Raw genomic sequence first — 14,654 nt, 5'->3', positions numbered from 1 at the left:
TTTCAATAAGCAAAACCCTTCCAGCTGATACTGTACATACAGACGTGTTGTTTTTCTTTTAATGAATTGGCCATGATACAGTGAAAACAGATGGGTTTTTAGTCTGCAACGGGTAATGTCAGGACTTCCTGCTCTCCTGATATCAATGTGGAGCATGTTGCACCATTTTGGAGCCTGGGTAGTAACACTTTCTGTTAAGGTGTACTTCGGTCACACTTGCAATGAGGTAGTAGGTAGCCAATTGGCCGATATACAGCAAAGTGCACATGCTGGAGAGTTTGATTTAACCATCTCCTGGATGTAGGACGGACATCTATTCCCAGCAGGGTAGAGCAATACCAGTATCTTGAAACCAGCCAGAACCATTTTGTTTATAGCACTATTTTGTGTCTTTTGATGCTATGTTCAGTATATTGTTTGTTGCATTGTTGGAAGAGCTTGAGACTCAAGATTTTCATTGCAAAAACACGTTATTTGCACATATGATCAAAGAACCCTTTGAATCTTCGTATCTTGACTGGTTATTAACCCTCCCCAAGTTCTCCCACTCTACGAACTCCTACGCTCCCTTCACTGCTTCCTCAAATCCACTTCAAGACACCAGCCTATCGTGCTGTGAATGGATCAGCACTGTATTTAGTTCATGCATGCAGTCATACCTTAAACTATTCATGGGCCCCGTAGGGTATGAGGACATCATAGTTTAAACTTGGAAGAATGTTGTTGTTGTTGTTGTTGTGAAATTATGTCATGTTTAGAGATTCACAAGTAAAGACAGAAGGCAGGCAACTGCTCCAAAAAGCAAAAATCTAAAGAAACCAAACATGCCTGCAGCTCTCCAGGTCTTGCTGCTTTAAGGAGTAAAAAAAAGTAGATACACATCAATCGCCGAAAGGATAAAACGAAGGTTTTTTTTGTGAGTATGTAGGAGTTGGTATTCTCTGTAGATGAGGGAGTCATGAATAGCGAACAGCATTTCTTCTCTTAGCTCTTTTTTTCTGAATATGTACAGGGAGAGATGAGTAAGTGCTGAACTCCTCTCTCCGACTTGTATTTATTTTTTGGTACATATAATCACCCTGAAAACGTCTGCTGAAAGTAACACATCTTAATCTGGTTGTATATAATTCCCATTAAGCTTCATTTCTATTTTTGGCTGAGCATATAACATGTAACTCATATAACACATTGCTATTTTACAAACAATACACTGCCGCTTTCTAAATCAGTAAGGGATTGCTGCTCTCTTTGGCCAATATTGACCTTGGAATTTGATATTAATACCACATCAGTGCTGTCTATGGACCTAATAGGGCCGAGTCTGATGATGAATGAGCACTCAGTACTGACCTATAAGGGGTAGGACACAATGGAGAGTCCAAAAAAAAAAAGAGGAAACATTTCAACTCCTTCACCGACATAGCTTTAGGGTGCTTTCACACCTTAACTGTTTCCTAAAGTCAGCCTTAACTCTGTTGTGATTGTCCATTTGGTTTGAATAGAGGATTTTAGATCAAACTAGTTTAAAATAATTAAATTGAATCATTGTTTGTAGACTCATGGGAAACATTTAAAAATATCACTAGTTTGTTTTTGCAAAGATTTTGAGTTTTGTGAGGTTTACTTTAATCATTTAAAGCGGCCCTATTGTTTTATTATTTACTGTAGTGTGTTATCTGGTGTTTGTGCATGTATCCCAAAGGTCCATACAGAGGGTGTTTCTCTCCCACCCAACGCCTCAATCTGACTCCTTTGTTTAGTTGAGTAGCCCAGTGAGATCACTATGTAACACTCACACTTCTATTAGCTAGCCAACACATAATACATGATAGGCTAAGGGGGCGGGGCATCTCTAATTGGTGGACCAATCACAACAGAGCTGGCCAGCTAACCAATCAGAGCAGACTGGGCTCTGGTTTCAGACAGAGGGTGAGAAAAGGTGCTGCAGCACAGGCAGGATGAGAAAAATAAAGAGCTGTTTGAACATTAAATCATGGAAACATGTTAAAAAAAATAGCATACTATGTCCTCTTAAAAAATGATAGACGTTCAATGTTTTTTGCACCATTCTTTAGGTTTAATTTAACCATTTGAAACTGTTACTGAACAACTGACCCTCAACCGGGAACTGTTTTTCCTGCATTGCGTAAACAGTACTTAAACAAAGGTGTGCCAGCTTGTGTTGTGTCCTTCTCCATGTCCCACCCGTTTTAATGACACACGTCTATTTTTATCCGGCTTTAACCAGTACGTCATTATTTACGACACATGAGGTCCAGTTGCAATCTTGATGATAAATCATTTCTAAGCGAGCTCTTTGGGACAACCGGAGGAAATAAATCAAAATAAACAGCGCAGTAAAATGCTGGATAAGAATAGATAAGGCAGCATCGAGATTGCCTCCATCAGAACTATTAAACAAACTAACGGTCAGTCCATCATTCATTTGTGATAAGTTACTGTAAATAATTGATGACACATAATTAAGTGCGCCTTATAATTGTGCTCTTATTTCTTCTAAGCTTTGAAAAACCTGGGTGTACACTTTCAAGGTCATCATATTTTGGGTGCACCTGAAGTAAACCTTGATTAACTCTGAGCCAGAATGTGTTTTTAGGGAAGAGGAGGGCTGTGAGAGTCTGCAAGGACTTCAGTTTGACAGAAAGCAGAAGAAATGAAAGTGCTCTAATGTGTGTTACAGTGACCAAATCGATTCGGCTGAAGTGAAGCGCCAGGCGGTTTCACACCAAACCACTGGGTTATTCTTCAGGGTCTGTTTATACTGTTTGAGCCGTGAAAGAACAAAAACAACTTGGTCTGGAGTGCCGCTTTTATTCAGCTCGAGTTAGGAGGACAGATGAACTAAATATCTTGTAGCAATCAATGAGTATTGATCAATCCCCTGAAATGCTTTTATTTCAGCCTTGGTATGGACCAAAGTGAAAAGTGGTTTGTAGTTAATGGAGAGAAAGTGCAGAAATAGGATACTGTGCTGTATGAAGCTGCTTTGTTTTCCTAATGACCTCTCTGAAATGTCAATGCTGTTTTGGTTAATGAAAGAAGAATACAAGAGAACATTCTTCAAAGGTTCATGGTTGAGCCTCAAATCAATCTTTCAAAACAAATCCATTTTCCCCAATTTAATTCAACAAAATATTCCCATTCCAAATATCCTTTGATGCAGAAACCAACATCCAGTTTAATCACATTTACTTGAACATCTTCATATATATTTTATTTCATCCTATCTTTTTATTCACATTCTTGATCTAACTTTTTGTCCAGCAGTGGCTCAGTCAGTAGGGGCTTGGACTGGGAATCATAGGGGTCGCCGGTTCAAGTCCCCGAACAGACTTGAAATATGGAAAGTGGACTGCTACTTGGAGAGGTCCCAGTTCACCTCCTAGGCCCTGCTGTGGTGCCCTTGAGCAAGGCACCAGACACCTCCAATCCCCCCTCCCCATTGCTCCCCGGGCGCTGCACAATAGCTGCCCACTGCTCCTAGTACTAGGATGGGTTAAATGCAGAGGACCAATTTCACTGTGTGTGCTCTGCTGTGTGCATGTATGTGACTAATAAAGAGGGTTTCATCCTCCGATTCTATCTATCTATCGATTCTGTTTTCATAAAAATAGACTATCACAAAACCCGGAATGTCCCGGGATAAATAAAGTGTTCTGATTAGGATTTTGATCATTGGGACTTGCCTTAACAACCGCACCCTAGAAATGATGTAATCACTACTTGCTTTGTTTTTGTCAAGTACATTTAGCAAGGAAATGTAATTGCTGCCTGAATAATGTTAAGTAAATAACATATTTTGCAACAGCATCCTCTATGGTACACCACCCAAACTCCTCAATGAACTGCAGTATATCCAAAACTCTGCCCCCCATCCCACAACGCACCCATTTCAAGGTCCTTTTCCTTACCCACAAAGCCCTCCATCATCAGGCCCCCTCCTACCTCACAGACCTGCTCCAACACCACACCCCTTCCCCCCAGCCTCTGCTCCTCAGATACCAACCTCCTCTCACTTCCACATAGGACCAAGCTCCGGACCTGGGGGGACAGAGCCTTATCCGTCGCTGCCTCCCCTCCCTCTGGAACTCACTCCCCAAACCCATTTGTGACAAATCAAAACTCACCTTTTCAGAATGGCTTTTAATCTGTAATAAATGTTGTGTTTTACATATTGTATGTGTGTTGTGTTCACAGTGTCTTTGAGTTTCTAGAAAAGCACTCCATAAATAAAAGGCATTATTATTATTATTATAAGTACACTTTAAAACTGTCTTTGGTCAATGTTTGTGCCGTGCGATGGTACAAGGTGTAATCAACACCAAGCCCAAATGGTCCTCGACAGTAATATTAATTTCAGGTTCGGTTATCATTTAAAAGACTGTAACATTAACACAGAAGCATTGCAAATAGAAGCTGTAGCAATGTAAATCAATCTAGTGGCTGAGATATTAGATCAGTAGCGTAACCGTGAGGATGGTGCATGGTGAGAGCAGCATGAAATTAGATTTCAGGAAGGCAGCACCAGTGAAAGTGACTGGCTTCAGTCACAATCTGTGAAAGCAGGGAGAAATATGAGGGTGAACATTCACCTTGTAGGACATCTTTCTGAGGCTCTTGCTTTATGGGCTGTTAAGGGAAAGAAAGAAAAGACAGAAAAACGTCTTTGGACAAGGTCTGAGGTTATTTACCTGAAAACACGCCTTTTCATGTATCAATCACAATACTTTACAATCCAAGGGGGTATTTTTAACATTTTTGAGAGTAAGTTTAGTTTCATTTTTTCAAAATTAAGACATAATGAAATCGGACACCCTGATAGGCTATCTGAAGCAAATGGTATTAAATATAAGTTCACTTTCACCTTGTCTTCATTTGTAAAAGCAAGTGTGTAAATGTACATTTATTAAAATGATTGGATGACTTATCGCTACTGCTCAGAAAACAATACTCCATTCCACTGCATACCAATGGCCGGAACTGCGGCAACAATAGATAAACTCAAACGAACGGCATCACTGATCGAGGTTAACTGCAATGGTCCAAGTCTGTCACAGTTTCTTTCCCACTATCAAGTCCTTGAACACTGCCAGAGAAGCCCACAAAGCTCCCGTTAGTCTTTACTTCCTGTCTGTTTTCATCTATTGATTTCTCTGATGTCAAACGCTCAGTCTTTTACCTCTTTCCTTCCCTCCCTTGATCTTCCTTAGCAACGGTCATTATTTTGCTTAGCAGCAGTGTGTTATCGAGTATTAACAACCTCTCAAATATCCAAAGTGATCAATCTGAATCGAGTATTCAGGCATGTAATTAACTGAGGGTACTGAACAACACACGCCTGTACCAAAAGGGGGATATAGTCGGGTTGACAAACCCAGGTTTTATAGGAGTAGATCACCATGGTTACCAGAGTATGTCACCATGGTTACCGGGGGAATATTGCACAGCTGCTCCAGAACAAGCTAACTTCAGAAGATCGGTTCGAAACCATCCAACATATGGACTATTTTCTAACCAAAGTAGGATATGTTTTGTAGTAGGCCATTCATACATCCTGATCATCATCTTTACAAACATCACAGAAAATAGACAGACATAATAAAACTCAAGGCTCCAATATTCACCACTAAAACAAAGTGAAAAGGATTTGCTTCTTCTCCGCAAACTTGCTTCCACTTGTCCATCTCACTGATGGCTGCTGGAATAATTCTGTTTAATACTACTTTCTCCAGAAGGTGAAAGCTGAACTCCACCCTGCAGGAGGTAATATAGTTGTTTCAAATGTAAATGTAATAGATATAGGTATAAAAATGTAATGTAGAACTCCTTAAAACACCTGACAGAGTCGTGGCTGGTTAAAATCTCTTGGAGCCTTTAACTCTAACAGAGACATACTGGATAAGATGGGCCTATTATCCCTTTTGCTCTGACTCTATATTTGTCTAGAGGATTAAATATAAGGGCGAAAGCACACATCCTCGTTCGGAGCTAAGCGAGGAGCAAACTTAGTCAAACGGAATCCAATTTAATCGCACTCTTTGTGTGCTATTAGTTGAAAAGACAGTACAAAATGTTAAACTAAAGGTCAAAACTTTGCAAAAAGCAACAAAAAAAACAAATTGAAGTACCATTATATTAAGTTCCCTCTAAGTTCCAAGTAAGTTTAAGCAAAACATCCCTACTTTTTGAACATTAAAGCATTTAAAAATGTCACAGTAGAAGCACAAAGTACAAATATAAACCTGTAAATGAGCATAGTAGGACCCCTTTACGGCAACTAACAGTAAACAGATACCAAGGCTCTCCATGTGTCATTCGCTATACATAGAGGCAATTATATCTGGATTTTAATTGCCAGATTCTCTCATTTCTGACATCGTGAAGGCATGTTATATGTGATTGCAAATGTATAATGTCTTGTGTCTTTTATTAGAAAAGCTATCTGCACATTGTTGAATATAACACGATGATTATAAAAGCAACGTGTCAGAAAGACATCGTCACTTATTTTCCTCTCCGTGTTCTGACAGTCTGAAATTACTTTTGATGTACATTATGTATTCATAATTAATTCTTCTTCACTTATAACAGAAAAAGAGTATGCACTCCATACAACACAATGTAAAACCTTTGCTTCACTAGAATGTTTTTCTTTATAATTAACGTTTCAATATCAATTGTGGTGTGGATGTTAGCATTTTTATACCACCAGGTATCTACGTTTAATTAAATATCAGATTGAATTAATGGTGTTCAGGAAGTCATGTGTATTTAACAAGTGTTCCTCTACTCGATCAACTCAGATGGAATAAAACAACCACCTTAATGACTAGATTTGTTTTACCACTTACCATGTTTAACGCATTACATGTAATGAGATTACGCAATCAGGGTACCAAAAAAAAGGTCATCAAGAATATGTAATGTGATCACTGTTATGTTTCTAAAACATGGGGATTAAAATGTAACTCACAACCAAAGGAAAAATGGATTGTGTTTGCTGCAAGAAGGATCTGATATTGTTTCTTTGTAAGCTGTACTGTTTTATAGGCTAATACTTTAAGTTTGAATTTATACGCCTACTGCCTGAACCTGCTTCATGGTTTTCACTTTCTTTGGTCCATTTGTTCTTTTTGTTATTCAGAATGTGAACCTATGTTCATAAATAGTGTGTATGAGCTTAACTGTATTTGTTTAACTAAAATGGATTCATTTTCTGTCAGCTCAGATTTTATTTGGGCTCTTAAGAACTGCTGTATGTGCTCATGTGTTCCATCGTCGGTGTTTACGTTTAGGTTTTCCTATAAATAAAATCTCAGAGCAAAGGACACTTTTTTCATACTTAATATCTTGGTTTTTAAGGTTAAATTGTTCTCTTGTTTTACATAATACACTAAAGTAGGAGGTAATTAGTCATTTTTACAGGGACCCTCCAAAGCAGGGCGCTTATTCATAACGGCCAATATTAAGCCAGATAACCCAAACAGAGAGCCAGACTATTCATGGTTATGGCTCTTGGTCCGAGCTAAGTGCAGCCAAAGATCAATGTAGCGGGGAAAAAGTATAAAATTATTGAAATACTTATTATAGTTTAGTCGTATAATCGCTTTCCAGTTCTCCCATGTTAACTACAGTTATCGACAGTCTGTTAATTAATGGGACGCACATTGCCAACATTTATGAAGTGAACTGCTTTCACACCCACAGGCGAAGCAAACTGTATCGAGTTTTGTTTATTATGTCAGGAGCCATTAATTTGCTGCCAGCTTTATATTGAATATGTTATCAGAAACCTGGCAAGCGAGTGAGAGCGAAGACAAAATGAGCCAATTTAATACTGTTTGGCAGGCGGAGTCAGATTTTGCTGCTCGCTGGGCTTTTGTTTGACTGGAAATCTCTGAAATGAGTTTGAGGGACCTCATTTTCCTGAGGTGTTTGCACCTGTACCTTAATTTTATCTACTGTGCTTTCATTAGTGCTCCATGATGCAGAACTGCAATTGGCGTGGGATAATTTTCAGTTTTCTGATAAGGAAGCTCATTGTCTGTTAACATGCTCTGAGTCCATGCCAAACGCTTTTCAGTTCTAAATAACAAACTTGATTTCAGCTCACGTAAACATTCCTTTCACTTCAAGCTAATGGTGGACAGAGGTCACGATCATTTAATGAAAAACAGTCTTAAAGGGAACCTATTATGCTCTTCTGGGACATGTCTCCATGCTTTAATGTACAAAAAGCTCTTTATTTTTCTCATACTGCCTGTGCAGATCTCTTTTCACCCTCGGTCTGAAACCAGAGCCCAGTCTTCTCTGATTGGTTAGCTAACTGGCTCTGTTGTGATTGGCCAAACGCTAAGAGATGTCCTGCCTATTACCCTGTCACAAGGATTATGTCGGAGCGCTAGCAAATAGTAGAACGAGTGTTACATGGTGATGTCAAAGTAGGTAGGTAAACAAAGGAGTGTGTGTGTGTGTGTGTGTGTGTGTGTGTGTGTGTGTGTGTGTGTGTGTGTGTGTGTGTGTGTGTGTGTGTGTGTGTGTGTGTGTGTGTGTGTGTGTGTGTGTGTGTGTGAGTGATGACTGATTAAAATCATACAATATTCTTTATCCAGAGAAACATTGTGTGCCTGTTTTCAGATTCTGTGCTCGCATACTTCAGCCTGAAGTTTAAATATAGGAGGAATTGTCTGAATCAGTCCACATCATCTATCTTGGCTGGACACTGTGTGTGTTTCCTTTACAGCAATTGTGTGGGGGAAATGGAAATGGATGTCAACAAGGATTTAAAACTGAACCTGCAGCACTTGTTCCCAGCTTCCTTAACGACCTCTACTTCAAAACATAAAAGGTTTCCCTTTTGGTTGCAACACCTCCTCTGTCTCCTTCGGTCTGGGAGCAGTGCAAGCACAAAAATATTAATGCTGACTGTTATGATCATTTTACTGTGCAAAGCAATCTGCTGCAGGCCTGTAGAAAGCAGAAACAAACATAGGGACTGTTTGTCTTTCTATATATGTCTGTATGGATCATGGGAGGATAAATCTGTTAGGGGCCCTGGGAACAAAATAGGCTGCAGGGGGTGTATTATGTGCGGAGTGTGTGTACAGAGTTTCTGGAACAATAGTTTGTGATTATGTGATTAAACACGACTAATTGCATTACTTATGCATCATCTGGGCACAATATAAACTAACATAATCAACGTCATTATCAAGCTATCAAAACTAGACTTCGACATGGTGCTGAATCATAAAGCAATGGCCCCAAACACCTGCAGTCTCACAAAGAATGGTTCTGGTGCATTGACTAGTTAGCAAACAACGAGCTTACGTACAAGCCAGCCGGGAAGGTGCTAGCGCTAGTCAGTCACAAAAGATCCACAGGAATAAATAAATGAATAAAGCTTTTTTGTTCTATCTCCCTTCTCTGTACCGGGCTTGAGCGGGGATAAAAGCTCAGTTAGGAAGCTCATTAGCTCAGCCACTAATGGACAATAACTTCACAAACGATGTATTTGTATCATCAACTCCTGTCTCATAAGTGTCTAAAAATGTTCATTTTTTTCCTGGAGCAGTTTATCCTCCAACAGAGGAGGTTAGATTAAAGTGGATGGTGCAACACAACTAATAAACCACAGTAATAGCTTCTTCCATTTTGGACTCTAACCTCAGAGGAAGAGAGAAAGATAGCAGACAGGTGGCAACACGGAGATGCATAAAAAGAGGAGGCAGAGTAGGAGAAGAAAGGACTAAGGGGAGTTTGCTTTTTAGCATTAATTGACTCAATCTGGAGGGTAGATGTCTAATGTTTGAATTGTTCACTAGAGTTATTTTCAGGGAAATTCAACCCATGTGTGGCTCCTAAAAGAAGACATGTGAGAGGGATACAATCCTCAAACTCTCCACTATACTCTGCATCTGTGGTCAGTGTATTTGGTGTGAACCACAGGAGCCAGAGCTCCTCCTACAGGCTGGTTTGGGCTCTGCAGAAAAGTGAAAAAGTACAATATTGGCCAGTAGAACTAGGAGTAAAATGTGGCATAAAATTATAATACTCAAAAGGATATTTACGTACTTGAGCAAGCGTTCTTGGTTTCTTTCCACCTCTTCATGTAAGCAATGTTGGAGGAAGTTCTCAGATCCAAGACAATGAACAATCAAATATTCAAGATGTGTAAGATTAAAACACAAATATGAATGATGGTGATCAAATATAAACAATCAAATGAAGCAGACAAAAGACAATGAAACCATGCATTAAGGTTAATTCTACAGTATCAATCATCAAGGTGTCAATCACACAAGTCATCATTAACTTTGCCTGTCGGTCAGTTGCGTCACAGCCAGTCAGCTCTGATCATCCACACAGTCCTGATGTAGCAGATTACCTGTGTTTTTCAAGATGGATCCCTCAATTGTTGCTTATTTATTTATTATCATCACGCTTATTCAATGTAATAGAACATTTGTGGTCTCAGGGGCTCTAAAACAAAATATTAAGAGACGAAATTCCAATAATGGCCATAGTACTTAAGCATAAGCTAGGCTTAGGGGATAGCTTTTAAATTAATCTTTAAAGATATCAACACTTTCAGCTGCTCATAGACCCTCCGGCAGGCTGTTCTAATAGCTCGAAGCAAAAGAACTAAAAGCTTTTTGCTTTTGGAACAACTTGTGTGAGGGGACCTGGGGGCTTGTTTCATCAAAAATGCAGCCTACAATTTGCAACATGAAATAATAACCTTCTATTATACGGTTCAAAACAAATTCAATAATCGGGATGCAAGCATGAGCATGCAAGCAATGTGTAGTGCTTGAAAATGTGTCCACAATTTGCGAGTGGCAATCATTTGCAAACTGCACACCCTGGGTTACACATTGCAGGCATGTTAGACAAATAAGCTGGTTCAAGGCTACTGTGTGTAGTGCTTTATAAACGGGTCATATTATTTCAAAAAGCAATATAAAACGGAAAGGCAACCACTCTGTAACGACTTTAAAATGTGTGCTCTCCATTTGGTCTCAAACAACACTCAGCAGGCTGCACACTTCTGAATCAATTGTTACTGATTCATGACTGAAGCTCGAGTTCTACATGCCACACAGCTAAGATATCACAGCTGGACTATGAATGAATGTCGTGACAATGTTCCTTCAGTAAACACATCCCGAAAACTGCTGTGCAGACTCAAAGGGAAGCATACAGTAATGAGAAAGTAATGACTCATATCTCCGTTCAGCCTTTCCTCTGAATAAAGCTGACTCACTGTGTCACTTCTAAAAGACTGGTTGTAGACAGCTTAGATAGCGAGTTAGAAAAGGGCAGGATATCAAAGCCAACATGCAATCAGATTTCTCTCAGAAGTTCTCCAATTAAATGCATAGAGACAAGACTCAGACTGAGGTGCTGTCTGCAGCGGCTGGAAGAGTCAAGGGGAAATAGCTAAGGTATCATTAGTACATGAGCTGTTCTGATCTATGAAAAAAATACCCACAGGCTGCAGAGAATTGTTAAGGGTTGGGAAGGTTTATCTAAGGGTAAAATTATACTTGGAATACAATAACGTCAAAGCTTCCAATCCTTGTGTCTGTGAGTGATTCTGAATATTCTTTTCTTTTATCAGTGATCCTCTCATCTCTCTGCAGATTTTCCAAAGCTTTGGAGGTTTCTGGTACCTGATGATGAAACTGCTTGCAGACAGAAATGGCATCTGTGAAAATCCCCACTGGGATACTGTGTGTGTGTGTGTGTGTGTGTGTGTGTGTGTGTGTGTGTGTGTGTGTGTGTGTGTGTGTGTGTGTGTGTGTGTGTGTGTGTGTGTGTGTGTGTGTGTGTGTGTGTGTGTGTGTCATTCAGAGTTGATTTCATCCTGCTCTTTGACGGTTAGTAATCACAGGGCGGAAGGAAGCTCTGATTGGGATGAACTTGCTTCCTGCTGTTCTGTCTGTCAATCCAATCTTTGCCTTTCCTTTCCAGCGGGATGACTACGGTCCAGTTTGCTGTCCACAAATGTTCTTGGACACAAATACTCCCACTTCTTTAGTGCCTATAAACCGCCAATGTTTGCCAAGCCGGTGGCGTTATACATTTTCCCAGGCCAAAATCCTGTCACAAAGTCTTACGGTATTGGGATGAGAGACATGCACAGTTCGACATACATTAAAACTAGTCACAGGTTTTGTTTTTGGTGCTGCCGTGTTGTGCTTTCGAGCTCTGTCAATGCAATTATCTTACTCAAGCAGGCAAATTCACTCCGGATAGAAAAGTAATTATGTTAGAAAAGGGCAACTGGGCTTGCTCCAGGCATCAGAGTGACTTCTGGTATTCACAAAGGAACATTGGGATCCTGAGGACGTCATTAAATCCATCCTCCACAAAACCATCTTGTGTTAAAATAATCAGTGTGACCGTTTCTACATCCAATCTGTGGCTGACGTAACACACATGACTCTCCTCAGCAGCTGCAATCTGTCAGCAGTGAGAGCTTATGGAGGGAAGGTGTGGGGATGTCCAAATCCTGAAAAAGTTTAGTGAGCAAGGTTTAATAATCCAGTGTAAGAAATGATTTCATCTACTTTGCAAATGTTGAACAATGTTTGTTTGTTTCTGGATATAATTGATATTGGTTAGTTATTGAAAAAAATGTATTCTCATTCTCCTGAAAACAGCACAGGAAAAACAAGCTTCACATGCCCCCTTGTGGATCACATCTGTCACATCTGATGATTTTATAAAACTGTGGAATAGTTTCATCCGTGGTTGTAACATTTCAGTTTGGAGCCCCCTTTCTGGGACTGTTAATTAATGCACTGTTGCCCTATTGGTTTATTTGATCATTTCTGTGTGATTCTTTGATGGTTTTACATTAAATAAAAAATTCAAGTAGGTTTTTAAGTAGCTTTGCTTGATTACCAACATGTTTAATGGTTATGTTTTAGAGCTGGTGGCTTTAGTATCAGCAGAAATAATAATATTAATGTTGTGGAGCACTAATTCATTTAAACTTTGGCAATAGTTTACATTTCGTTTATGCCAATAAAGAAGAATAAACACAAGGATTAGAGCAACATTTTTAAAGGGAAAATATATAGAAGTTCTCATGCAACGTGAAGGCTTTTACATATTATGAATTAGTGTAAATATTTTAAAGTTTATATTGCCATTGCTGGACATCAGTCTCAAATCTAAAGTTCCCTCTGAGTTGCTGCTTAACTGTTTTCCTTAAGTCCAAAAACTTCCTCTATCTGCATTTGCTATTTTTGAATCATTGGTAATTATGTGTAGTTTTTAGCAAACAAACCAGCCTGGGTGGAAATAACAAATCAAACATAAAAACAATTACTATATATTGAGTCATCCCAGTGTGTGACTATAGAGTCACCAGGCTGCTCTGTATCTGAATCACTGCTTTGGCAAACTGTGTGTTTCCGTCGTCTGGTTTCCAATTATTTTGATTTTACATCACTGCAGGAGGTTAAGGACTGTCATAGATCTCTCTAGTTCTGTGTTTTTTAATAACTGGGTTTGATTGGTATGTTCACAGCGCCTTCTGGACCAATGCCCTCTGCCGAACTGTGAGAGAAAAGATGTTTAAACTGGAAATATGGTTTCAACTAATGATGCAGGAAGTTGATTTATTTAGTTAACTAGCACCAGTATTCACCATTTTCAATTCACTCACAATTTGTGTACATAGGCTACTCATGCACTCTTAATGGGACATGTTGTATGCTCAAATATAGAAGGCCCAATGTTAAACCTGTAGCAGTTCATTCCTTATTTTAATACCAGACACACACTCATACAGAGCTGTTGAGTGTCCAAAATAAGGCTGGTCTGCACATGGAATTTAACTTGTTCATGCTTTTTGTGTTTGTAGCTCAACTCTTCATCCAGAGGAGGGCAGCATCTTGCGCTGAAAATAGCTCAGCCCATGTGATTAACTGGAAATAGTTTGGGTTTGATCAGGAAATCAGCCACAGATTTGCTCTGTCAAGTTACAGAAACTGACCCTGACACGACATGTTATTTTCCTTTCAAAGTAAAAGCAAATGTCTCACTGCCTACAGTAAATATATTAAGACTATTGCACAAATCGTCAGAATGTTCTTTGAAGTCCCAAAGAAGCTGATTTGTGGGACATGCTACTTAAATGTAATGTATGCTATTTATTTCTGGAACAAGCACTGGGACACTATGATGAAAAGATAGTGTCTTATCAGTAGGGGAGATGGGGTTATTTTAGATGATAAAGATGTTTAACTATTCATAAGAAAAGCCCACTCAACATGTTGAATTGAATTTCTATTCACAAACAACAGAGCCGTTTTCTGTATTATTTGTATTTAATTCTAAACGTTATAATGGTGAGAATAAGTTTAGTGTGAAAAAACAACGATGGGAGTGTGGAGATCGTAATGAAACGCAGGAGACGTTCATTACAGTTCAGCACACGAATGCGTGTCTCGTTTAATCACAGTCAAAGTTAACAAAACAAGATGGCGCTGTCCTGACCAACAAGCATGGGCTCCACGTTATCGTAAACACAGATTAATTAAAGGGACCACGATCCCTTTTTACAGTTGTACTTTCAAGCATAAACCAACGGTCATACTTACAGGCATGAAACAACA

Source organism: Eleginops maclovinus, chromosome 7 (genome assembly GCF_036324505.1).
Source record: "Eleginops maclovinus isolate JMC-PN-2008 ecotype Puerto Natales chromosome 7, JC_Emac_rtc_rv5, whole genome shotgun sequence".
Taxonomy (NCBI): domain Eukaryota; kingdom Metazoa; phylum Chordata; class Actinopteri; order Perciformes; family Eleginopidae; genus Eleginops; species Eleginops maclovinus.
Note: the sequence above shows the minus strand (reverse complement) of the source record.